Below are 6,504 nucleotides of genomic sequence, written 5' to 3'. Positions count from 1 at the left end.
CTGTAGCCTGTGCTAGCTTCACACTCATACTCAGCCAACCCTGAGAGTTGGGAATGGCAGGCCAGGACTACCACAGGCAGTTCAGCAAAGAGCTCTTCTAGGGCACCTGTGCTCCTAAACTAACAAGACCCCGAACCTCTGGACTGTACTCAGACAGACAGACAGTAAACAGGCACAATCAATCAGGGAACTACAGAGGTGTCATGGGTTCTACAGAAAGTCAGAAGGGCTGTGGGAGCTGAAGCCTGAAGCAGAGCTCACAAGCCATGTCCTGAGTGGAACTGCCTTTGTAAAAGCGGGCGAGAGGGAGGGATGAGAGAGCATGTGACGGCACACTCTATCCCCTAAAACTAGAACTCGAGGGGCTGAGGGGCTGTTCAGTCCAGGGCTGCCCTCCCCAGAAGAAACACACACCCTCCCTCCTTGTCAGGCTGTGAGTCTAGGGACTAGAAGTAGCCACCGTCCCAGTGGCACCTCAAGCCTGGAACCTGACAGAAAAAGCCCTTGGAAGTGTTTGCAGTTTGCTCAGAGGGGACACACAGCAAGCTCACACTGGTAGGTGTGGGCAAAGCCCTCCTGTCAGTGTGCATACAGACAGCCCCCTCCGAGCAAGGGAACACGTAGTAACACACATGGGAACCATGGTAGTCACTGCCCTAGTCCTGAAGTGGAGAGCGTGCAAAAGAGGCACACACAGGTGTAAGAAGAGGAAACACCCAGTCTTCTCCGACAGTGGAGCGCGCCCCACCCCCACCCCGGGACCCCACTCTCTGTCCTCAGCAGCAGACATCTGGTTCTATCACAGGCAGAGAGGCACACAAGTCTTGCTGGGCACCTCCAGCTCACAGGGGAACCCCTACCTCGGTCAGCTCCTCCTCCAGTGTCCCCACAGAGGGGCTGGAGGAGGGGAAGTGTCTGGCGACTAGAAATCTGATCCCTGAGAGAAGCCCACACAGAAACTAGAGCTTTCAGTGTCCTTGGCCAGGTCTGGCTGAGGAAGCAGCAGAGGGCGGGGACACAGACCAGAGGCTCCCCGTCTGCGGTGGGAGTGGGGGGTGGCTCCCGCTCCTGCTACTCTTCTTTCACGGGTGTATGCTCTAGAGGTTTTGGGGGTCCACCTGACCCTCTTCCTTCCCCTCTGCTAGATGCCCACGTTGAGGCCGAAGCACCAGAGGGTCTCTTGTCAGCCTGGTGGAATAGCCAGCAGGCAGCAGAGTCCCATGTGCAGCTGGAGACCAGAGAGGGCTCGATGCAAACAGACTCCTCTAGCAGGGCCAGGAGCTCACAGGCTCCTCCCCCCTCGTGGGGCTTCCAGAGCGCCCCCTAGGAGAAGGGGGTTCCCCAGGGCAGGCTGGGAATAGAAGCCTGGCTCCTCATCTCTGGCCTTCCACCTCCTCCCCCCAGGCTCGGTGGCCCAGGTGCACTAGTCCCCAGCTCCTCACCCTCCCACAACTCTGGGGGCCGTCTCCACGCCCAAGGGTGTCCAGCAGCACAGGAGATAGCGGGGTACACCCGTCCCCGTGACCAGGAGTTAAGCAAGCACATCAGACAGGAAAAGCAACAGGGCGGCCCAAGCCAGCGGGGAAGATGCTGGGAAACCAGCAGGAGGGCCGGTACCCACACATCCACATCCATGGCTGTGGCTCAGTGCAAAGGTGCCATGCCGCCAGCCACAGAATTAGTTCTTTTCCGCCTTCCAGATGATTTTTCATCTCTGTAATTAATGGGCAAGTCATATCTGAACGGCATGGCAGGCAAATTGCTAGTTAGGAAAATCACAGATAATTTTCTCGATATGATAATGAAGGTTGTATTCCGTCTCTTATTCTCCCTGTTTTCATCCTACTTTTAAGTAATAAATTTGGCATTCGTGGGCAGGGTGTGGGGAGGAAGGAAGTCACCTGTCCCCAAAGCTAGGACCTGTCTTAGCAGGCGTCCCCCAACACACACACCAAGGTCCCCAGTTCCTAACCGGGCAGATGGAGAAGAGGATACCAGAGATGCTTGTAGGGACCCTCAAAGGAACACTCTGACATTCCATGATGGATGGGGTATTGCCAGGGTCTAGGGAGCGGGGGGAGCATGGGTGCCATCAGGCCGTGGGCCAGACAGAGTTGGGTCTGGGGTCGGATTAAAGACTCACGCCTGCCCTTGGGGGTGCAGGAAAGAGAAGCAGCTACCAATGGCCTCTCTCTCAGCAGCACTGGAGGTCAACAGGCCCAGAACAGACACCCACCCTCAGGTGTCCTCCACACCTGTCCCTACACTGTCCAACTCTCTCCCCACGATGACCCTCCCTACTCCACTAGAGGCATGAGGGTAAGCAGAGAGAGGGGGAGACAGACAGAGATAAAGAGGCTGCCAGCCATCTTGGCGGCCATCTTGAACCCCTCCCCCAACTCCCCCAAACGCACCACATGTTTGGATATGGGAAGACAAATCCGGCTCTGGGTCCCAGAGAGGCTGGGAAAGAAGGGGGCTCTCTGGTTCACAGTGGGACAGGAGGGACATCCACAAAGATGCCAAAGCTGAGGAGAAGGCGGGGTGGGGAGATGAGGAAGGTACAGTAATAAGATGCTGGGCAAGGATAGGGCTGGAAGCTAACCTAGCGGAGAAGTGTATAGATTGGGATGTGTAAGCTTAGGGGCTGTTTGCCGGCGGGGTGCTGTCTTCACATAGGTGCCTGGGGCGCACTGAAGTGATGCCATAGGAGGGCATTTTCTGGCCACTGCATAAGTACACACTACCCTCCCACCACACACACACACACACACACACACACACACACACACACACGAACTGGACTTTCATCCCAGGACCCTCAAATGGGACGATGACAACTGAGCCACACAGCTCTATTTCAGGAACACCCAGAAGAGGAGAGAGCGCTCGTTCCGGTAGATCCAACCTGACAGCCTCCATCCGTGCTTAACTGGGTACCACCAACAGAAGATGCTTCACAACTGCACCAGGGTTGCCCGAGGCGCCCCTCCGGGCTGCAACTCACTCGACACCCAGACAGACCTCTCCCCATCCCACCCCCACCCCCCATTAGCGCCACTGCCTCCCAGAGAAAAACAACCCTAAGCCCAGCATCCTGCGGTGCCAGCCCCCCGACATGGCTTCTCTGGGGAGCCCGGGCCCGCGCGCGGCGCGCACACGCACCCTCTCCACTCACACCCAGACACCTACACAAACAGGGCGCCAAGCACCCGCGCGCACACGCACCGGGGACACGCAGGCACCGCCGCGCCGCTTCCCCACAAAGGCCGGCGCGCGCGCGGGCACACGCAGCCACGCGCGGGCACACTGGCGGTCCCCTCCCCCTGCAGGGCACCCTGCGGCCGCCCATCCGCACCCCCACCAAGCCCCCGGCGGGCGGGGGTAGGGTGCTCCCCGCCCCTCCCGCCGCGCACACCTGGCCCAGGTGCGGCGGTGGCCTGAGACTCCCGCACACTCACCTGTCCAGCGGCGCTTCGGGGTCGGCCGTGCGCGCTCCTCCGGCGGCTCCGCGAAGCCGGGCCCCCCGCCCGGCACATCTCCCGGAGCCCGGCCCAGGGGGAAGCGGGGAGGGGGTGGCTGAGCGAGGGAGGACTCCGTGTCCCTTCTTTCCTCCGACCCAGCACTGCCGCCACCGACCAAAATTTAAAAGGGAAGGGGTGGGGGGGAAAAAAAAAAAAAAAGGAAAGAAAAGGCGGATCGCGGCGCTCCGGAGGCGGCCCCGGCCCCGGGCGCGCGGGTCTGCGCCCCTCCCGGGGAGCGAGGCGTGGAGGCGGAGGGGCGGGGGCGGCGTCAGAGCTCGGGGGGCTGGGGCGAGGCGGAGCCCCCCGAGGCGGCGCCGGCTGCCCGCATCTCCCCCGCAGCTCCGCGGCCCCGACGGAGGCGGCACGTGTGTGCCCAGGCGACTTCCCCAGCGCCCCCGGACGGCAGCGGGCGAAGGGTTAACGCGGCTGCCCGGGCGGCCGCGCTGGCCCCCGCCGCCCGGCGGCGCCGCTCCTGGGCCCGCGCGGCCCCATCCGCCGGGGCGTCTCCGGCAGACGGCGGGGCGGGGGCGTCGCAGCGCCGACTGCTCCCGCGCCGACCGCTCGCGCTGCCCGCAGGGGGCCGGGGCTACGCAGCTGGAAGCAGGCGCGGCGGCGTCGCGCCCCCGGGGTGGCCGGAGCAGGGGGCGCGGGGCTGGGCCCGTGGGCACCGCAGGACTCGCGGAGCGAGCGGGCGCGGGGCACCAGCAATGACAAGCCGCCTGCTCTCGGCGCTGCCGGGCCCGCCGGCTCCGGGAGGGGGGCGGCGGGCAAGCGCAAAACCTGGCCTGGACTAACCGCCCGGGACTAGCCTCCGCAGCCCTCCCGTGCGCCCCGAGGAAGGGCCCGGAAACCTGGCCTGGAGTTCCACTCGCCTCCCCCAAGGAAAAGTGGGCAGAGGGAGGCGACGCGCTAGATCCCCCTAGTTGGGCTGGGGGGTGGTGGGGTGCGACGGGCGGCAGGAAAAAAACGGAACGGACTCTGCAGCCGTGCTGTGCAGAAAGGCGCCTAGCCGGTGAGGGGTAAATGGAGAGCTGTGCAAGGACTGCGCAAAACCTGGTCCGGATTTAGCAGAGAGGGTAGGGACGGGAGGGGCGCGGTGTGTGTGTGTGTGTGTGGGGGGAGGTAGCTGCGACAGGGCCAGATGCACCCGAGGCACGCAAATTTCGGTCCGGATTCTTCCAAGGGAGATGGAGTAATGCGTCAGGCCTGTGCGGTGGCAACAAAAAAGACCTGGACCAGAGCGTCTCCCACCCGGGATTGCAGGAGGGTCGGAGGGGGTGCTGCTTAGTGACTGACAACAGCGTAGGCTGTCCCCCATCTTCCTAACAGCGACGTGCGGTGGGGAGGGACAAAATGAGGGCTGGACTGAGGTATGGAAGGATTCCGCGCGCTGGCTGCAACAGAGCCGGCAGGTAAAAGCAGTATCTGGATCCTGGGTGATGCGACAGGAAGGGGATGTGGTGTGGATCCCGCTACCCTGGGAGACCAGACCTACAATAAAAAAATAAATAAATAAATAAAATTTAAAAAAAAAAAAAAAGAGGGAGGGATGCAAAGCCAGGACTGGAGCATAGATAGGATGGGATGAGAACAGCCCCCCTCCCCCAAACAGAAGAGAGAGCCTTGGCAACCGGACAGGGTCCTGGAGCTGACCAGGCTGCAGGAGCAGAGGAGAGGTTAGTATCTATAAACGCCCCAAGCGTCTGGCTTTGGAGGGGGTGGGTAGAGAAGAAAAAAAAAAATTGAATTTTAGGTTGATGGCGAGAGCAAAAGCCCGGTGCAGATTTCATAAACGTAAGAACTACACTGCAGGTGATGGACTCGGAGAAGTAGGGCAGCGGACCGGACTTAGATTCCTAGGCTTTGGACTTAGTGAGTGAAGCCAGAGGCTGGGTTCAGCCCCTCAGCTACAGATGAAACCTAGGATTGCTCCTCTAGATGGGAAAGGGGGTCGACCTGGCCCAAATCTCTGGAGCCAAAGCTACCACTGCCTAGACTTACAGTTTGTTTATTTGTTTGTTTGAGGGGGGGCTATAAAGCTCAATCCCGGGCCCAAACCAGGCACTTAAGCAATATAGACAACTCAGTGTGCGGGGAGGGGGGGTAAGGGGGGATTCGGGGGAGCGGAATCCTGAAAGGTAAGAGCAGAGCTTGGAAGCTGCCACGCTGAGAATCCGTTTTAGGAACGATGGGTGCAACTCTTAAGATTGATGGCTGAGGAGAAGCAAAAACTGGGCTGAGATCCTTGGGGAAGGGAATCCACCCAAAAGCAGTCTAAATACCGAATCAGGCAGCTTATTCAAGTTCAATGTCCGGCTGAATGTTAGCACTCTGGAAGCCTTAGGAGTGCAGATAAACCCTGATGTGGATTTTCAGAGAATGTGATGTGCTGAGGTTAGAGCGGGAGGAGTGGGGTGGGGTGGGGGATGGGGTGGGTTAAAAGTCCATCTCAGTGTCCATGAAAGGTGCTGTTCTGCCTGCTGAGTGGGTTAAAGTCAGGAAAGGGTTTGAGAGTGGAAGAACTTGGGTGGGCCTTGAATAGGAACAAAGATTATCCACAAAAGCCTTAATGTATATAGATAGGCCATTAACCTGTTCTCAAGAAACCCTTTTATGTAGCACGTCCTGGTGGGAGACTGGGTGGGGAGGCACCGCTGGATGGACAGAGAAAAGGAGCCACTACTGAAAATTTCATTCCTACTCCTTTAAAAAAACACACACTTTTCTTCCAGGATTAGGGGTCCTTGGTTCTTCAAAACCTAAAACCTGTGGTCTCCAAACTTCAGGGAGGAGTAATTATGTGAGGTGTTACCCCCATCCAAGGAAGACTCCATGTTTGAAGAGTGTCAGCTATGAACCTAAGTGGCCAGGTCCTGGGAACTGAATCCAGGGAACCAAAGATACACCTTGAGTGCAGGAAAGATCCTATCCTTTTTGTGACTGACTGATAGAGAGGAGGGTCCCATCTCTCTGTGCCAGT

The 6,504-nt window shown here is 59.4% G+C and overlaps 1 protein-coding gene across 6 annotated transcripts in view; it reads right to left on the bottom strand.

The window, feature by feature from the left end:
* Adgrl1 (adhesion G protein-coupled receptor L1) overlaps positions 1-4,405 on the bottom strand; it is a 40,346-nt gene extending 35,941 nt beyond the window's left edge. For 4 of the 6 annotated variants that reach the window (XM_021220182.2, XM_029532703.1, XM_029532704.1 and 1 more), the window contains exon 1: positions 3,462-4,402. The gene's annotated coding sequence lies outside the window, so the exon portion shown is untranslated. Of the gene's footprint in view, positions 1-3,461 lie in introns of all 6 variants that reach the window. The other 2 variants (XM_029532701.1, XM_029532702.1) reach the window with 2 other exon arrangements.
* Between the last annotated feature and the right edge of the window lie 2,099 nt (positions 4,406-6,504).

Source organism: Mus pahari, chromosome 20 (genome assembly GCF_900095145.1).
Source record: "Mus pahari chromosome 20, PAHARI_EIJ_v1.1, whole genome shotgun sequence".
In the NCBI taxonomy this organism is placed as follows: Eukaryota; Metazoa; Chordata; class Mammalia; order Rodentia; family Muridae; genus Mus; species Mus pahari.
Note: the sequence above shows the minus strand (reverse complement) of the source record. Positions and strands in the feature narration are given on the sequence as shown.